Here is a 19,312-nt window from a genome sequence, read left to right as displayed (position 1 = left end):
CAGAGACGTAAGAAGCGCAACTGTACCTTGAATCATTGTGAGATTGATTAGGGTTCAACTACAGTCCAGTCCGATGTTCATTGGTAGTAGGCTAGTGTCTGTAGCAGATTAATACGGTGTGGTGTTCAATCTGGACTAGGTCCCGGGGTTTTTCTGCATTTTCGGTTTCCTCGTTAACAAAATTCTGGTGTTTGTGTTATTTCTTTTCCGCATTATATTTTTTTATATAATTGAAATATCACAGGTTGTGTGTTAAGATCAATCAATTAGAATATCCAACCTTTGGTTGTTGATTTACATTGATTGACACTTGAAAATTGGTTTGGTACCGTTCAAGTTAACTCCTTTTATATTCAATCGGGCTCGCATATTTCTATTTGTTGATTGCGGATTGAATTAAGAGTTAGAGATATTAAACTCTTTGATATACTTTTATCTAGATTGAGTCTGAGTCTAGTTGATTCTCTAGAAAATGTATTGGAGTAAGTTCTCTCAGAATGCCAAACGAATTGTTGGGTGTGGTTGTTAGACCCCCGCTTTTTCATTAAGGGTTCTTTTAAGGGACACACATTTTTCTGGATGAACTTTTTCGCTGAAAGAACATCCATATTTATCAAAGTTTATCATCGATTCGGATACTAAACTAAAAACATTGATGGCCTCTACTAGATTTTATGCTTGATAGTTTGTTGCCTTAGTGAACAACAAACATTCATCAACAAATAAAAGATGAGACATACTAGGTGCCTCATCAGTGACTCTAGCACCATGGATACAATGTTGATTCTCACAATGCATTAGGTATCTAAAGAATGACTGCTTACACACGATAAAAAGGTATAGACACAATGGATCACCTTGTCTCAGACCTCTAGTTGGTCTATAACATTGCAAGGGGATCCATTCAGAAAAATAGATGTGCTAGTAGTACTGACACATAGTAAATCAAATCACACCAATGATTAGAAAAATAGACATGTCGAACTTAAGGCCATAAACATGTCGAATTTAAGGCCCATGATTCCACTCTTAGCTTTTGTCATTTTCATAGTATGAACTATTTCATGGGCAATGATAACATTGTCATGAATGTTTCTATTAGGCACATATGCTTCCTGAAAATACGAGATAATTTTTCTAAGCAAAGGCTTCATCGTGTTGACTATCAGTTTATAAATGATTTTATAATTAATATTACACACAAAAAAATTGATCTGAAGTCAACATGTGATGAAGGTTTTTTTTTAGGGATTAGAGACAAAAAAGTATGATTCATTTATTTTAAAATATGTTTATTCTGAAAGAAATCCTTAGTGATATTCCAGACATCTTGTTCAAGAAGCTCAATGTTTTCTTTATAAAAACCCGGAGAGAAACCATCCGGGCCTGGGAAGTCCAGGATTTCATTTGTTTAATTGTCTCTCTAATTTCATCAAGAGAAAATAGATCTTAACAACATAACATTATCCTCGTCAGTGATAGAAGAGGTTGTGCAATTAAAGAATTTTCTATTCCGAACTGGATTGGTAGTAGTACCAATATTATTTAAGTGATTAACCAATATATCTTCTAGTTTTTGTATGTCATTAGACCATTGGCCATTACTCAGCTGCAAGGATTCTATGTGATTAAAGTGTCTTTTCCTGTTCATAGAAGTATGATAGAAACTGATATTTCTATCATAGCATTTTATGTAATCAGTTCTAGACTTTTGCATATAGAAATCCTCCTGCACTTTCTGCCAGTGCTCAAGATCATGTTCAAATTGTTTGATTGCATCCATATTCTGGATATATTTAGGTTGATTATTCATATTATGGATATGTTCATTAAGTTGTTGAACCTTGTGATCTATATTACCAAAACGTGAAATATTCCATAATTTTAGTTCATATTTACATTTCATAGTCTATAGTCATTTGGTGTTCATTGGAGCCTCTAACATTTGTACTATAAGCACTCTTAATTAAATATTTTCAATTTGGGTCTCTACCCCAACATTTAAAGTATCTATACTATTTGAAACTATTTTGGGACTGCAGATTAGTTACCACAATAATTGGGATATGGTTTGAGCCTATAGAATAAATATGAAATACTTTAGTATTATCATAGTGATTAAGCCATAAACTATTACCCATAACTCTGTTAAGTCTAGCTCTAATGATATTGTCATCTGATTTTCTGTTAGACCATGTGTAACGTATACTAGAGAAACCCAAATTATTTAAATCAAACTAGTAATAGACTCTTGAATAAATGGAAATTCAGAAGTACCAGGCCTAGCTAGTATTGGTTGATCTCTCATGAGTGTGCATTGTAATATTCCTATTACCAATATCTTTAATGTAATTCCACTGATCCTTCCTCTCATTATAGTATATAAAACCATAGAAGGAAATATCTAGGAATTTAGGCCTACTAGCATCACAAGAGATTAATCATTTTCTTTTGTACGATGTCGCATTGGAAACCACTCTTTCATAAAGGTGCAGTACTTCCGAGATGCCAGCAGAAAAATGGCACCAAGAATTTGGATAGTTGAATCTCCTTAGATATTGATACATTTTGGATTCATTATTTTTAGTCTCACAAGAAATATCACATCCAGATTTTGAGTTCCAATTAGATTCCTAAGACAGCCTTGGTACTTAGGTTGCCATACAGATCCACAATAAAATTCTCCTAGTAGGAAAATGAGAATAAGCTGAATAAAGCTTTGATTTAACATCAGAACCAGCCTTATGGAAAATGACAGAAACACAATGATTGACTAAACTGACAACTTCAATACATCAAACAGTCTTTATATCTATCAGGAGAATCAACAAGTACAGAGTAGGAATCAATCTGGTTTCTATGCAGTTGGGAATTCTTAAGCAATCGGGTTGATCAAATATGCAATTTAGACGACTAAAATTCAAACTAGTAGGAATTCTACGTGTTTTAGTTGCAAAATCAGAAACCCTAACATTGAAATTGGTAAATAATTAAGGATAATGTAGGAAATTCCATAATTACCTTCAAAACCGTCTGAAATTATAAACGGAAAATGGGTCATTTGTCCAAATATTTTTAAAATATGGTTCTAATGGACGAATAAAAATTAGTATGGGTGAAATAGACACCAAAAAAATAGTAAGGATGAAACTGGATTCATCCTGGCTTAAACTTAAAAAAATTGCGAGGATGAAACTGGATGCATCCTGATGTAAATTAAAAATAAGAAAAAATATTTGAAAATGGGTAGGATGAAACTGTTTACATCATGACTATTTTTACATTTTTGTCCATTTAAACAGTATTAAAATCTAAATATCTTTTTCATCCAGAAATTATTGATTTTGGTCTTTTTAACCAATTTTGTGAATTATAAAACACGGATCAAGTAGCGTTTTGTTGATTTTAACTTAGGTAACAAAAAAAACGTGAATATAGAGCCACATGTGAATGGACCCTATTTCATCAATAAAATAATACTACATCAAACTCCAACAGTGACACGTGCTAAGATCTTACAAGAGAACAAAGGAGAAGGATCTGGTCTAATAAGACCGTAACATCCTATTCTCCCAATAGAGCAAGAGGAAAGCAGGCAATATAACATACCAACGTGCATCCCACATTTACATATAGCCTGACTTCAGCTGTGCCACGTGTGGCATTTAATATATGGGGTACGATGACATTTTCTTTTTTATGTGTCGGCTACGGAGTTTTGGGGGAACAAAAACATAGGTAGTTAAATACATCCAAAAATCCCATCTAATTATTACCTTACTATCACTGTCTCCATCTCTATTGCCCCATCCTTGCCCAACCGTCTTTCGTCTTCCTCTGAATCGATATCTCTATCTTGACCCCCACCCTTTCCTTCAAATATACCCTATTTTGATCGACCAGACTCGGCCTTGGGGTAATTCAGCATGTTATAGAAAAGCTTGCTGGTATTCTGGTGCTATTAGTCACAGGACTTGGACGAGTCTAACGCCACTATTCCGTGTTTAACCTGGCTACCATGCACCTTCCTTGATGCAAACTTTTCTGGTTAATGTTAAAGTTTCTTTTCCTTGAAAAAAAAAAGGACAAAATGACTAAAACTACTCAGCTGACATGGGATAAAAGACATCATATTTTTTACTTCTTAATGCTAGAATGAAAATTGAAACTAGAGTTCTTTGATTCTCCACTCCTGTTTCTAGTGGTTTTTATTTTACCGTAAAAAAAAATGATTATTATTTATTTTCAAATTTCACCACTGAAATAGTCTAGTGACTGCATATGCTCGATCGATAAAAAGCCTCAAACCTTGTCTCGGCATTGAGTTCTTTTGTTTGTAAGAATTGAGTGTTAGAAAAAACGCTTTAAAATTACCAATTTTTCCTTGGACTATGTTTTGATCCCTAAACCTATTGCCCATTAATTGTTTTTTCTTTTGAATAGATAAAACAATAGTCCCACACTGACTAAAATCTAAAGAGTTTTAGACATAAATACCATAGAATTGGCTATAAGGGCATGGCCCTTGGGTCATTAACTTTTGTGCTTGGAGGGAAGGCTTAGACTAGGGCAAGGTTGCCTTTCCCGTACACGCGGTGCTTCGCACAGAAGCACGCACGCCGCCGTCCGGTCGTTCGGGTGTGGGTGTGGGTGTGGGTTCATTAGATCCTATCTTTTTGCTGAAACTTTTGGTACGTGTTTTACACACATGTAGAAGAATCTTTTTTGTTTGTTTGCACATGTTTGTCTTGGCTTTCTTGTCTGTACGTGTTTGTCTTGCTTTCCTTGTCTGTACGTATTTGTTTTGGGTTTCTTGTCTGTACGTATTTGTTTTGGGTTTCTTGTTCGTACATGTTTGGCTTGGCTTCTTGACAACACACTGCTCTAAGCCTGACAAAAGCAACACTGTTTTTAACCCAACATTACCAGTATTTCTGTCATACGCATGGTTTGGTTGCATGCATTTTTTCCTCTCGTTTGTAACGTCTTAAACACTATATAAGGGAGGAGTCTTGAGCTCATTTGACATACCACAGAGAAACATCTCTTCTACTCTCCCTCTGTTTTTCTGTAAACATTTCTTCTACTGTTTTAAGTTCTGCCAAGCTCTAAGGGTACCCTCATTGTATGCTACATTGAGGGGTACTAACTGTAGTTGTATCCTGGAGGTGACTCGCCAACTGCTGTAGCATCTCAGAGGAGTGGCAGGCGATATTGCCTTTAGGACAGCGTAGTTTACGTGCCTCTACATTCTCTGTGCAGCAACATCAGCAACATTATTTTTAGCTAAGTATCTTCTTCTCAGTTACATTATTAGTATTTTCTCCAACAATCTAAAGGCAATATCCTCTTTACTATATTTTGTAACAACATGGGAAAGAGTACTGTAGACAAACCCCCAAAGTTTAGTGGCAAAGACTTTAAACGATGGCAGTCCAAAATGTTATTCTTCTTAAAAGACCAAAGGCTAGATGAAGTTGCCTTAGAAAGACCCTCAAGAAGGCTTCATGACCGTGGTTATGAAGATAGACTGGATAGGTGGACTAGAAAAAATTACATGTGCAAAAACCATATTGTTAACTGTCTGGATGACTCCTTGTACGACTTTTATAATGCAAAAGAGAATTTTACTGCTTTTGATTTATGGGAAGCCCTAGAAGAAAAATATCTTGCTGAAGCTGCTGGAAGCAAGAAGTTCTTGGTGGCTAGGTTCCTGGAATATAAGATGACTGATGAAAAGCCTGTTGTAGAACAATTCGTCGAACTCCAGCTACTCATCAACGAAATTCTTGCTGAAGGCATGCATATTGATGAATCTCTACAAGTATCTGCAGTGATTGAAAAGCTACCACCCTCATGGAACGAGTACAAGAGGAGGCTGCGACACAAGAATCGTGAAATCACCATGGTGGAGCTGGGGAAAAAGATCCAGGTGGAGGAACTTCTGTGCTGCAAGGACAAGAGCCTGATGCTGAGCAAAGACATGTCAAACAAAGCTCATGTCCTGGACGATAATGCTGCGTCAAAGAAAAATCACGGAGAATCCAGCAAAAATGGTAAACGTAACAAACAACGTAACTCCAAAGGTAACCATCTTAAGCCAAAGGGTGGTGTCTCCAAAAACACCATCAAAGGCGACTGCTATAACTGTGGGAAAACTGGTCATATGGCCAAAGATTGCAGGGCACCTAAAAAGACCAAAAATGATCCTAAACAGAAAAATAAGGCAAACGTAGTAGATGATTCTGGATATTTTACTGGCATGGTATCTGAAGTCAACCTTGTCTCTAATGTGACCAATGTGAGAGACTGGTGGCTTGATTCTGGAGCCACTAGGCATGTCTGTAAATTCAGAAATGCTTTCTCCTCCTATAACAAAGTAGGAGACGATGAGAAACTGTTTATGGGAAACTCTTCTACCTCTAAAGTGGCGGAAAAAGGCAAGGTTGAATTGAAACTCACTTCGGAAAAACTCTCGCATTGAATGACGTGTATCACGTCCCGGACATATGCAAGAATCTTATCTCAGAAACCATCTTACTTGGGAAAGGTTTTAAATTTGTAGCTGAGTCTAACAAGGTTGTAATCTCTAAAGGTGGTGATTTCGTAGGAAAAGGATATGTCACTGATAACATGATTAAGCTTAGTGTACTTTCTTTGAACTTGAATGATAATGCATCTTCTTCTGCTTATGTTTGTGACTCCTCACATGTTTGGCATGATAGACTAGGACATGTTAATTTCAAATCTATTGAAAGACTTGCTAAATTAGGCTGCATTCCTAAAATAAACTTTGACAGAGGTCATAAGTGTGAAATTTGTGTTGAATCTAAATATGCTAGAAAACCCTTTAACAAAAAGGTTGAACGTAGTACAACTCCCCTAGAATTAATCCACTCAGATTTGGGAGATTTGAAGTCAACACCAACTAGAGGAGGTAAAAAATGGTACATCACTTTTATAGATGATCACTCAAGATATTGTCAGGTTTATCTTCTTAGAAGTAAAGATGAAGCCTTAGACGCTTTCAAATTATATAAACTTGAAGTAGAAAACCAAAGAGGTGTCACTATTAAAACTCTTAGGTCGGACCGAGGCGGTGAGTATGTGATACCTATAGGAGAATTATGCAAACTTAATGGCATCATTCATGAAACTACTGCACCTTCTTCACCTGAGTCGAATGGAGTAGCTGAAAGGAAAAACCGAACACTCATAGATATGGTGAACGCTATGTTAGCTAGTTCAGGGCTACCTTCGAACCTGTGGGGGGAAGCAATTCTCTCTGCTTGCTATATTTTGAACCGAGTTCCATTTAAGAAATCCGACAAAACTCCATATGAGTTATGGAAAGGAAGACAACCGTCCTATGCATACTTTAAAGTGTGGGGGTGTTTGGCCAAGGTGGCCACTCCTCGTTTCAAGAAAACCAAACTAGGACCTAAAACTGTAGATTGTGTTTTCCTAGGATATCCTGAGCACACTAGTGCTTATAGGTTCATGGTAATTGGTGAGAACACCATAATGGAATCCAGAGATGCAGTGTTTTTCGAACACATTTTCCCTTTAGGGTCTGGACCTCATAAAAGGGTCCGCGATGATCTCTCAGATGTTCCTTCGACTAGTCAACCCCCGTCTCTAGATGCTAAAACCGAACCTAGAAGAAGTAAGAGGGTCAGAACCGAGAAAAGTTATGGTCCAGATTTTGTGACTCTTACGGTAGAGACTGAACCCCAAACTTATAAGGAAGCTTTGACCTCTCCGGAAGCTCCCTTCTGGGAAGAAGCTTCAATTAATGAGTGGGATTCCATTCAACAAAATGAAACTTGGGACCTTGTAGACTTACCTCCTGGTAGTAAAACCATAGGTTGCAAGTGGGTCTTCAAAAGGAAACTTAGAACAGATGGAACTATAGAAAAACACAAAGCTAGGTTGGTAGCTAAGGGGTACAGACAACAAGAAGGATTAGATTTCTTTGATACCTATTCACCGGTCACTAGAATCACTTCTATCCGGATGCTGATTGCTATTGCTTCTACTCTCACTATCTCTATCTATCTTGAGTTATAAGCTCATAGCATGAACAAGAATATAGACTGAAAGTAGTATATCTAGCTAGCAGTACAGAGTACTTGCACTAGAACTAAAGAGAATAAAAAGAAAAGAGAAACCCTAATTGTTTTTTAGTAATTAGCTGCAGTTCAGTAGCTATTCATTGAATCTACTACACACCGCTCCATATATTTATATTGGTTGTTGTAGTCATTATGTCTAGCAGAAGATCATCATCAACAAGTAGAGGTTCATCAAGAATGATCACAGAGGATGAGCTTAATGACTTACTTTTGAAGTTACAAAGATTAGTACCGGATCTTCATCGTACGAGCTCAAGGGTATAGTATTTACTTAGCTCATGCACCTAATTTTAATTATATCATATTCCTAATCCTCTCAGACTTTTACGAGTTAAAAAGTTTATGAGATAAAACGGGTTTCGCAATGCACTTGGCGTTTTTTGAAGTAAATAATTAAGTACATATTAGCATATTATTTTTTATATTTAGCATGTTAAGCAGGATTATTATTACTTAATAGGGTTTTGATGATGATATGATTTTCTTGGTTGTAGGGATCAATGTCAAAGACTTTAAAAGAGACATGCAATTATATAATGCAATTATATAAGCAGCTTACAGAAAGAAGTTGACAACCTAAGTGACAAAATATCTGAGTTGATGTCTTCAATGGAAATCACTAGTGTTGAAGCTGATGCCTTGAGAGGTTTACTTTTGCAGCAGCATTAGACCCGCATCTCTCTCATAATAAGGTTGCTAGGAGATTACCAACATAGAGATATATGTGTTTTATGAGTTTTTCTTCTTCTTTTCCTTCAGAATATATAGATTATAGTATGTTTTGAGGTTGCTAGGTTCATGGCATCCTAAAGTTGGTTAGAGCATCACCAACTTCGGTGACAGTGATATGTCTTCGAATATTTAATATTAAATGCGTTCTTAACTTCTTATTGTCTCTTTAATCTACTAGCTTAATTAGTCTAAACATAATTAGCTTTAGATTGGTCCTACACACTATTCTCTAATCGATCAGAAATATAAACGACGAAGGTTGAAGGAATGATCAACATATATGACAAAAAAAGTTAATTCGTCCAAAAGAACTTATGGCCTAAACATAACACAAAAGTCGGAAGTTAATCATTTCCTTAAATCTTAAAGTGAAACCAATATATTGGGGATGTAAATCTTATGACTTTTTTTATGTCCAACATTTCACCTAATTATCGGTTACCTACTAGGGCGACCATTTTGGAAAAGCTAAATAATCATGAACCAAGAATAATTAGCGAGCCAGAGAGCTCCTTTCTTTTATCTCTTGCGCGGCATCAATCATTGGTATCAAAGACCGAGCCATGTACAGGCTTCGGTGGCTGACCACTCTAAAGCCGAGTGATGAATTGGTCTCCGGACTCTCCACTCTCCAGTTTCCACCCTTGAAATTTCAACATTTGCATTTTTGATGCAGTAGCTAATGAAAATATACTTGAACATGTGATCTGGCAGCACAAACCCAACTGTATACACACAATCCATCGCCAGCCACGTGGACAACACATGGGATAGAAACATCAAAATATGATGCCACGCTCCAACACCTAAGAGACATGCATCATCTCCATCTACTCATTAACAGATTGATCCGACGATAGAGGACCAAGGAGCATCAGGTGAATAAACCGCCAAGGAACACCATATAAGACCTTAGATCCTACTTTACTCTATCTCGAGAAGGATCCAAGATCAAGGGTGTGGATAAATCTGACTAATAAAGATGAGACAACAGCAGCAGACAGCTGTCTGACGCGTGCGGACTGCTCAGCCACACGCATTAAATGCTACGAACATATGATACGTGTCAACTATCCTATGAAGGAGAAAGAGGCGACCAATCGCTACACTATATTACCGTTAAAGGCATCGGGAAGCTACGAAGGTATCATCGGGATCAGCACATAAATCAAGACGATAAGAAATAGTTGTTCCTAAAAGTAGGCCTTACACAAGGAACCTATAGATACCCGACTCCACTAAGAGAGAAGGGGTCGACCATTTTTAGGAAGAAAGAATTATAGTTCAGGAGAGAGAAATTTTAAGAGTAAGTATGAGTTTTGTCTACAACCCTTCTAGCATCGTTCGCTACTCAGAGTCACTCGACTATCCATTGTAACCTCATATAATACATAGTGAAAAACCAACCTCCGTGAACGTAGGCCTTAGTGTTGAACCACGTAAATCATTGTCTTATTTACATTCCGCATTTATAATCTTGTAGTTTATTCATTATGCAACGTTTAACTCATCATAAACTCTTCTATGATGTAGAACGAGGACGAGTCCGAAGACTCAGATCCCCCCATATAATAATTACATGTTGTTTTACACGTATTTCAACCATTCCATTGACTTCACTCGTATTGCGAATATTGTTTGTGGATACGATGATACCATCGTTATTTCCGTATTCACAATCTGGCGCTAGAAACAGGGACTTTCGTCCCGGTAAAAGATTTATCTTTCCCTGTGACTTTGCTCTTTGGTCACTCAGTGCTATTCCAAAAATAATAGTGTTTTGGGTAACAAATCATTGAAAACTATTTAGATCTGTGCTTTTTCTTACAAAAACTTTTCAGATCTGCGTTTTTTCTTGCAAAGACCCTTTAGATCTATGTTTTTTCTTAAAAAAACTGTTAAAATTATGTTTTCTTTTCCTATAAATGCTTTCCAGATCCATGTTCTTTCTTGCAAAAACCTTTCGGATCTGTTTTTCTCCTTCTTTTTGGATCTCTGTTCTTCTTTTTGAAGATCCTCGAATCTCTAAAAAACTTGACGATTTTGTTCAAAACTTTGAAAATCAGTATTTTTCCTTTTCAAGGGTACTCGGATCAGCGTTTTTTCCCATATCTCCTGAATACGATTATGACTAACAAAACTCCCTAGATTTGTTCTTCCTGCCAAACTTTCTACTTTTGCAGATCATGGGTAAATCGAAAGATGTTGGAAAAGCTAAGGCATCGTCAAAAGAAACACCAAAGACCACACCGATTGTAACACGCAATAAGCAAAAGGGTGAAAAACTGAAAGCGGCAAACCAAAGGCAAGATCTAGCGGAAATCACATCACCACCGGATGCCAATGCAATAGCAGCGAAGGCAGCAGCAACCACCCGTGCCCATGAGCAGCGAAAAGGATTTGCGGAATCAACGATGCAGCAACCAGCCTACGGTATGCCACCGAAGAATGACCAAAACCAAGCTCGGCTAACCACCCATCCCTTACTGACGATGAACCAACCAGCACCCCCACATGTATAACTACAAGTTGTGATCAACGACCTGCCAATCCCTCTAATTCATACAATAGATGAAGATCATACTGTGGACGCCGGAGGGCAAGTGCGGATCGGAACTCAAAACCAAGGATCGAATCGTTCCCCCCAATTAATGGTAGAACTCGAGGAATTGGAGAAGAACTAGAGGGTATATGGAGATGAAGTGGCGTTGCTATCCCGAGAGAATCAAGAACTCAAGGATAAGATCGCCCAAAGCACGAGAGCGGATCACCAGCATGATGAAGCGAATTCCAAAGCATCTGAGCCAAATCATGACCGAAGGATGATCCTAACGAACGCTAACAATACCGAACCTTTGAATCACCGTACCGCAGGAGGAAACAAGTCAGACGATCTTGATTATAGGCCCGAGGACTCAGACTATTTTGATAGTGATACCCGAATATCAAGACGATCGGCCTTAATAGACGAGCATTTCCTCGCAATGGAGAATCTTCCTGCAGAAATGATGTCAGAAATCAAGTAATTGAAGACGAGGCAAGGAGAAGGAAGATTGGAAGTGGTGATGAGAGAAGCCGCCACTACACCGCTGACTGCGCATATGGAAAGAGCCTCCATCCCCCAAAAGTATCCCTTACCAGCGTTTGAGTGTCGCGACGGATCCAGCGACCCCGCAGCTCATCTTCGATACTACAACCGAACCCTGGCCCGATGGGACCAAGACGATGTAGTCCTTTGCAGATATTTCCCGTCAAGCTTGAAAGGATCCGTATTATCCTGGTTTTACAACCTACCACTTAACTCCATCGACTCCTACAGCCAGCTCACTGAGAAATTCCTGAGAACGTACATGTACAACAAAATCGTCAACGCAGGAATGGACAAACTCTTCTCGTTAGCGGTTACCTACAAAGAAACGATCATAGAGTATACCGATAGATGGCACAAGATCTGTCAAGCAATAGGAAATGTAGACCCTGTGGTTAGCATCAATTGCTACAAGAGGGGGATGGATAGGATGAGCTTGTTATTCGTTGAGATTCATGGAAGCATTCCCACGACCGAAGGGTATCTTCGAGTAATCATTGAAAAGCACGCCAGGCTAGAGGAAATACAAGTGCAAAAATCTCATCGTGCGAACTCGGTAGAACAAACCAGCTGATCAAAGAAGACCAACTCGACCGAACACTTCAACGAAGACAAAAGAGGACGAAGAGATGATCATCATCGCAATGATAAAAAGTTCGAAGATCAGGTCTACACAAAGCTTAACACCAGATATGTACGCATCCTGAGGGAAATCAAATACCGAACCAATCTCGAGTGGCCATGGTCCAAGGGGAAGCAACCACCAAGATCTGAAAAGTCGAGGGACTACTGCGAGTATCAGTGCGTCAATGGACACCAAATAGAGAAGTGTAAGAATCTCAAGATAATGATCCAGAAGCTTATTGATGTCGGGGATCTCAAACAATATGTTCAAAAGGCAGAAACCTAAGATAGGGCTCAAAGAAGAAAATAAGTCCAACTGCTTGAGAACAACTGAACTATCAACACCATTTCTTGTTCAGAACCCAACGGCCCTCATTGATTGGCCAGATAGGAAAGAGGTTGAGAAAGAAATTTGAAGACTACTGTGAGCTCTACAAGATCGATGGAGTCGAAGTAGATGAACACGAACAATAGATGAATGCGCCAATGACATTCGACGCTGAAGATGTCGGAGAAGACATGGAGGACCACAACGACCCCTTGATACTCACGTTACCAATATCAGGGTGCAACATAAGGAAGGTTCTGATCGATGGGGGAAGCTCAGTAAACGCTTTATTCTACGATACGTTTAAACGATAGAATTGAACGATGAGCAGCTGATGACTTCTTACTACACCATCTATGGGTTCAATGGCGCCCCGGAGAAGCCGTTAGGAGATATCGACTTAGAACTCAAGGCAGGGCTGATGAAGGTCAGTACCCGATTCAGTGTGGTGGACGCACCATCCCCTTATAACGCCATCATTGGATGAAGATAGGTGCACAAACTCAAATGAGTAGCAGCAACATACCACCAATACCTTCGGTTCCCAATACCCGAAGGGGTAATGGAAATCAAAGGCGACCAAGTCACCGCACGGGAATGTCAGGCTATACAAAATCAACTTAACGGTGAACAAGAAGAGGAGCGCAAATCCCGAATGGGAAAAAACAAATCTACAACTAAAGACAAGGCGATCGATCTATATCTCGAAGAGATCTCAGGAAAAAGCCTAACAAAGGGTAGCACCGTTCTAACTACCGAAGTGGGTGTCCCAGGGGAAAAGGGGGCTGAAGAACCTACCAAATAGCAATTAAAGAACGTTCCTCTTTTAGGGGAACCAAAGCCTACGTTCACATCCGTTGAACCCAATAAATAAATAAACATATGAGCAGAAGAGGATCCAAAGATGATCAACATAGGGACTCTGATGGATGAAGATCGAGAAAGAGCACTGATAAAACTACTCAAAGAGTATGCGGACATCTTCGCGTGGAAGCTAGCTGATATTCCCGAGATCGATCCCAATATCATACAAAACAAGCTTCGGATAAAGCAAGGAACAAACCCTGTCAGACAGAAGTTACGTAAAGTAGCACCAGAGTATCACCGAGCGGTCGAGAAAGAGTTAACCAAACCTCTGGAAGCGGATTCATAAAGGAAGTCAAATACCCCACCTGGATCTCAAGCATGGTCATCGTACCTAAAAGGAATGTAGGAGTAAGGATATGCATCGACTACACCAACCTCAACAAGGCATGTCCGAAGGATAGTTAGACGCTCCCGAGCATTGATCAATTGGTAGAAGTTGTAGAAGGTCACGAAGAACTGTCATTCATGGATGGATATTCTGGTTACAACCAGATAGCCGTGGCAGAAGACGATTAACAACACACAGCATTTTTCACCCCGCATGGACTCTACTATTACACACGCATGTCATTCGGGCTAAGAAATATAGGGCCAACATACCAAAGGATGGTTGATGTTGTCTTTAAGCCAAATTTTTTGAAGTTTATGTTGATGATATGCTAGTCAAGATAAATTTACGCAAGGATCACCTTCAGGACTTGATAAATATCTTCGGTGCAATGATGAAATACAATATGAAAGTAAACCCGGAAAAGTGCACTTTTGGCGTTACATCAGGGAAGTTTCTCGGATATCTGGTGACGAAGAGGGGCATCGAGGTTGATCCCGCTAAAATCCAGGCCATTGTAGAGATGTCGTCCCCAAGAAACCTGAAGGAAGTCCAGAAACTCAATGGTTCCATAGCAGTGCTAGGAAGATTCATCGAGATCATCAGACAAGTGTAAACATTTCTTCAATATCCTCAAAAAATGGACAAAATTTTCATGGACCGCTGAGTGCGAAGAAGCATTCCAGAAAATCAAAGAATACCTAGCAAACATCCTGATCCTCCAGAAACCCGATCCGGACGAAGTGTTGGCTCTCTATATAGCAGGAACCGAAGATGCAGTCAGCGCTGTGCTAGTCAAGACTAACACGAAGGTTGAACAACCAATCTATTACGTCTATAATACCCTCAAAGCGGCAGAAAGAAACAACACCAAGATTGAGAAATTGATACTAGCATTGGTATGGGCAACGCAGAAGCTACGACCCTACTTCCTGAATCACTATGTTCGTGTCCCAAGCAAAGCTCCGCTCAAGTCCGTTCTCAAAAATGCAAGGAAGGTGGGAACAATAGCAAAGTGGAATACACAATTGGAACAATTCAACATTATTCACGAAATCCAAACATCCCAAAAATCACAGGTTTTAGCAGATTTCCTAGCAGAATTACCGCTGGACAACGACGAAGAAGTGAAGGACATACCGGGGCTTGAAGAGGATGGAAAAGACCCGGTTGACGTACTCGAACTTTCAAGCCAAAGAAGATGGGAAGTCTTCGTCGACGGATCACGGAACAGAGACGGTGCAGGCATAGGGATCGTGATCACCACCCCAACCGAAGATAGGATCGTGCATGCGTTAAGATTGAATTCGAATGACACACCAACAATATTGTGGAATGCGAATCCGTGGTACATGCCCTTCGGTTGATAATAGAAATGGGAATAACCGATGTACGCCTAACAAGTGATTCACAGCTATTCATTTGGCAAATAGAACTAGAATATAATACTTATGATGAGACTCTATCAGCATACATGGCCTTGGTCTAGACTCTAGCATCACAAGTACCCAACATCAAGTTCCGACATATATGCAGAAAAGACAATAGGCATGCTGACGCTCTAGCATACATATCATCTATGTTTTAAGATGAAGGTGTTAAATCCATCAAGATAGCAAGGGTATACGAACCTTCGATCGTTCCCCAGCAAACCTTCGCTACAATAAATCGTGAAAACGATGTAGAGGAGGATATTTCTGAAGATGATGTAGGAGAAGATATCGCCGAAGATTTCATCGAAGATGATATTTTATCAAGAGAGAACGAGGACGAAGACTTCAGTAACGAAGAGGATTAGAGAACTGAAATTCATCTTTTTCTTAAAGAATGAGCCCTACCTGCAGACTTGAAGCAAGCTCCGAAAACACAATCAAAGACAGTGAGGTACGATCTTCGTGATGGAATTCTGTATAAGAAGTATTTTCTCGGACCCCTACTACGCTGTTTATCTAGAGACGAAGGCCATCGTATGTTGAAGGACATTCACTACGGGGACGCAGGCAACCACAGCGGGATGAGGTCATTGGCCGATAAAGCTAAAATTCAAGGGTATTACTGGTCACAGATGATACAAGACGCTGTTAGAATGTCTAGAAGATGCGAAGAGTGTCAACGGTTCTCCAAGAGGATTCACGCTCCAGCAACGAAGTTAAACTAAGTAGATAGTCCTTGTCCATTCGCAAACTGGGGAATTTACATCGTCGGACCCCTGGTTGAAGGAACAGGAAAAAGACGATTCCTACTCGTGGGCACGGACTACTTCAGCAAGTGGGTGGAATCCAAATCTCTAGCCAGGATCAGAGACATAGACGTGTTTACTTTCATCTTTCAAAACATCATTTGCAGGTTTGGCATTCACGCAGAAATTATCTCCTACAACGGCAAGCAATTACAAGGAAAGAACATAGACATGCTCTTTGGCACCTTCAAGATCAGGAAAAACAAGTCAACTCCTATCTACCCCCAGAGAAACGGACAAGCTGAAGCCACGAATAAGACTCTCGCTCTTATCCTTAAGAAGTCATTGGATGAACATAAGGGAAAATGGTGTGAGCAACTACACAACGCATTATTCTCATACCGAACCACACCAAGGTCCACTACCGGTGAATCTCTGTTCCTCCTCACTTACGGAGCCGAAGCAGTCATTCCAATAGAGATCACCATGCCAAACACAAAGACCGAAGCATGGGAAAAGAACCTCACAGCGGATATGATGCTTGAAAGGCTTGATGATCTAAAAGAAATAAGAGAGACAGCGTTACAAATAATGGAGAATTACCAACGAAGGTTGGCAAGAGAATATAATAAGAAGGTTAAGCTTAGAAATTTTGTATAAGGACAGTATGTGATAAGAACTATACCGCAATATCAACGAGAGAAGAGGTGGGGTAAATTAGCACCAACATGCGGAGGGTCATTTGTGATACACGACATCGCAGGAAACGGACCCTACTACCTACATAATTTAAAAGGAGAAGTCCTTAGGCACCCATGAAATGCAAAATACCTCAAGCCATATTATCCATGAAGCAACGCAGTTCTGCATCTGCGTGAAGAGTACCAGAAGAAGAAAACGGCGTACCCGCTCGATATGTTTCTATCTCTGTCCGAGGAATAGCAGACCTCACCACATCAATCAAACATGAATCTTTTGTCTTAATCTTGACGATCGACAAATACCGAAAAACCTAAAAACGATCCTTCGTGAACTTTAACATTGGGGAAAGTACCTGAGTACAATCTCTCCGGACTCCCCTATCAGTGTCTATGAGTGACCATGGGGAAGGATTCCAGCAGAAAGAGATACCCAACCAAACTCAAAGCAGAGGTTCGGTGGAATGGATGCATTAAATAATTCAATAAAGCACCACATCACCGAGAACGCTGCTTCGACCCCCACAGTATGGTAATTCTCTGGCCCAGGATTGGCCGACGGGGTGGTAGGTCCAAAATAAATAACGGAGGTACATGTCGTTGTTATTTCACAAACATTCCCATCTTTTCATTATTATGTTTTAACAGGTAAAGAACTAAAATATGTAAAGTTACATTGCAGAAAAACTATAGTTGTACATACTAAAACAACTGATGATCCATTTCATGAAAGTTGATTAAAAGTCTGTAAAGCTAAGAAAAAAATACAGAAGATATACAAAAAATGGCATGAATCCAATTAATCAACAAAGACCAATCTTCTACTCCAACACGAAGATCTACTTCTCCCTCGAAGGCTCGACGTGACCGCTAGGTCCCTCCTTTTGAGAGGAAGGGACGCTACCCCCAGAAAATGGGTCGGAGGTGCACTTGAAAAGCTCGGGAACAGGCCGACGCTTGTATTTCTTGACGATTACATGCTCTTTTAAAAGACCTTGCTCTATCTGGGTCAAGGTCTTATTAATCTCCTCGGCAAGCTGACTACGAGCCTTATGCGCGATAACGGTGGCCTTGAGCTCGGATTGTGACAACGAATATTTCAACCGCTCCACCTCCTTGGTTGTTTCCTTCATGGTGCATCCTGAGACCCAGCCAACGCTTCAAAGTACTTGATCTTCCCTTGCACCTTCACTAATTTAGACTGAGCCTTTTCAAGCTTCTGATTTGCAAGGCCAAGTTGTCCCTCGAGCTATGAGATAAAATAAATCCAAACATCAGAAAAAAAATAATAAAAAAAAAAAACAACTACACACGACTAAACGAAGCTATACCTTCGACATTAGCCAAAGTTATCTCATATTCATTTACTACTGCATCCCGGGCTTCGTCGAGAAAGTCGTACTCATTGGAAAGTTTCTCATAATAAATCTTAAGATTCTTGAGAGAAAATTGACAATCATCTAACTCTACCTGCTTCATGGAATCTAAATGATGGAGGTGGTTGACTTCGTTAGTCATCTCTTCAATCCCTTTGGTGAGTCTGTACATATTAACCTCTAAATCTTTTTCTGACTCAACCAGACGAGCAACGTCGGACCGAGAAGCATTTAGAGCTTTGTTAAAAGCGTGCGCCTCTGCCCTAGCATCATCCTTTTCCCGAACAAGCCGCTGTATATAATCCTGAACTTCAGGGTCATGGGATGAGCGAGCCTGACGAAGCTCCGCTTCTAGATCTGTTACCTTGGACTATAATCGAGAAGCTTCGTCCCTGGCCTCATGAAGAGATTGGCATGACCAATTTATGGTACTCTTAAATTGGCTACGAATGGCGGACACAGAATTCTAAAGTGCAAAGATTCGATCTTGTCGATTCCGATACTCCGCCAGCAGCTTGTTGTGCTGATCAGCGCGAGCATTCCATTTTTCGGCTTCCTTAGTAATTTTTGAAACCAATTCCTTGATCTGAGAAGCCTGACGAGCCTTTCCACCCCGAATCCGTACTATCTCTTCGGTATCGCCCGCTGAAGACATGGCCGGCTAGCTCATAACGAACATTAAAATGACGAAGATGAATAAAATATAAGGATACAAACATTTAGATGATGCACCAGCAGATGAAGCCTCAGTCCGAGCCTTCTCCAGATCAACTTTAAAGGAAGCCACCTCCTGACGAAGCTCTTTCTCAGCGGTACCAACCTGCTGCTTCCTTTTTAACTGCTCCTTCAGTGGTAATATCTCCTTATCCTTGACCAAAAGTGCTTCCTGAGAAGAATTTAGATCATCATCCCTCTGGCGTAGCTTCGCCTCCAGCTTAAGGGACTTAGTCCTAAAAA

This window comes from Papaver somniferum, chromosome 4, assembly GCF_003573695.1.
Source record: "Papaver somniferum cultivar HN1 chromosome 4, ASM357369v1, whole genome shotgun sequence".
Taxonomy (NCBI): domain Eukaryota; kingdom Viridiplantae; phylum Streptophyta; class Magnoliopsida; order Ranunculales; family Papaveraceae; genus Papaver; species Papaver somniferum.
Note: the sequence above shows the minus strand (reverse complement) of the source record.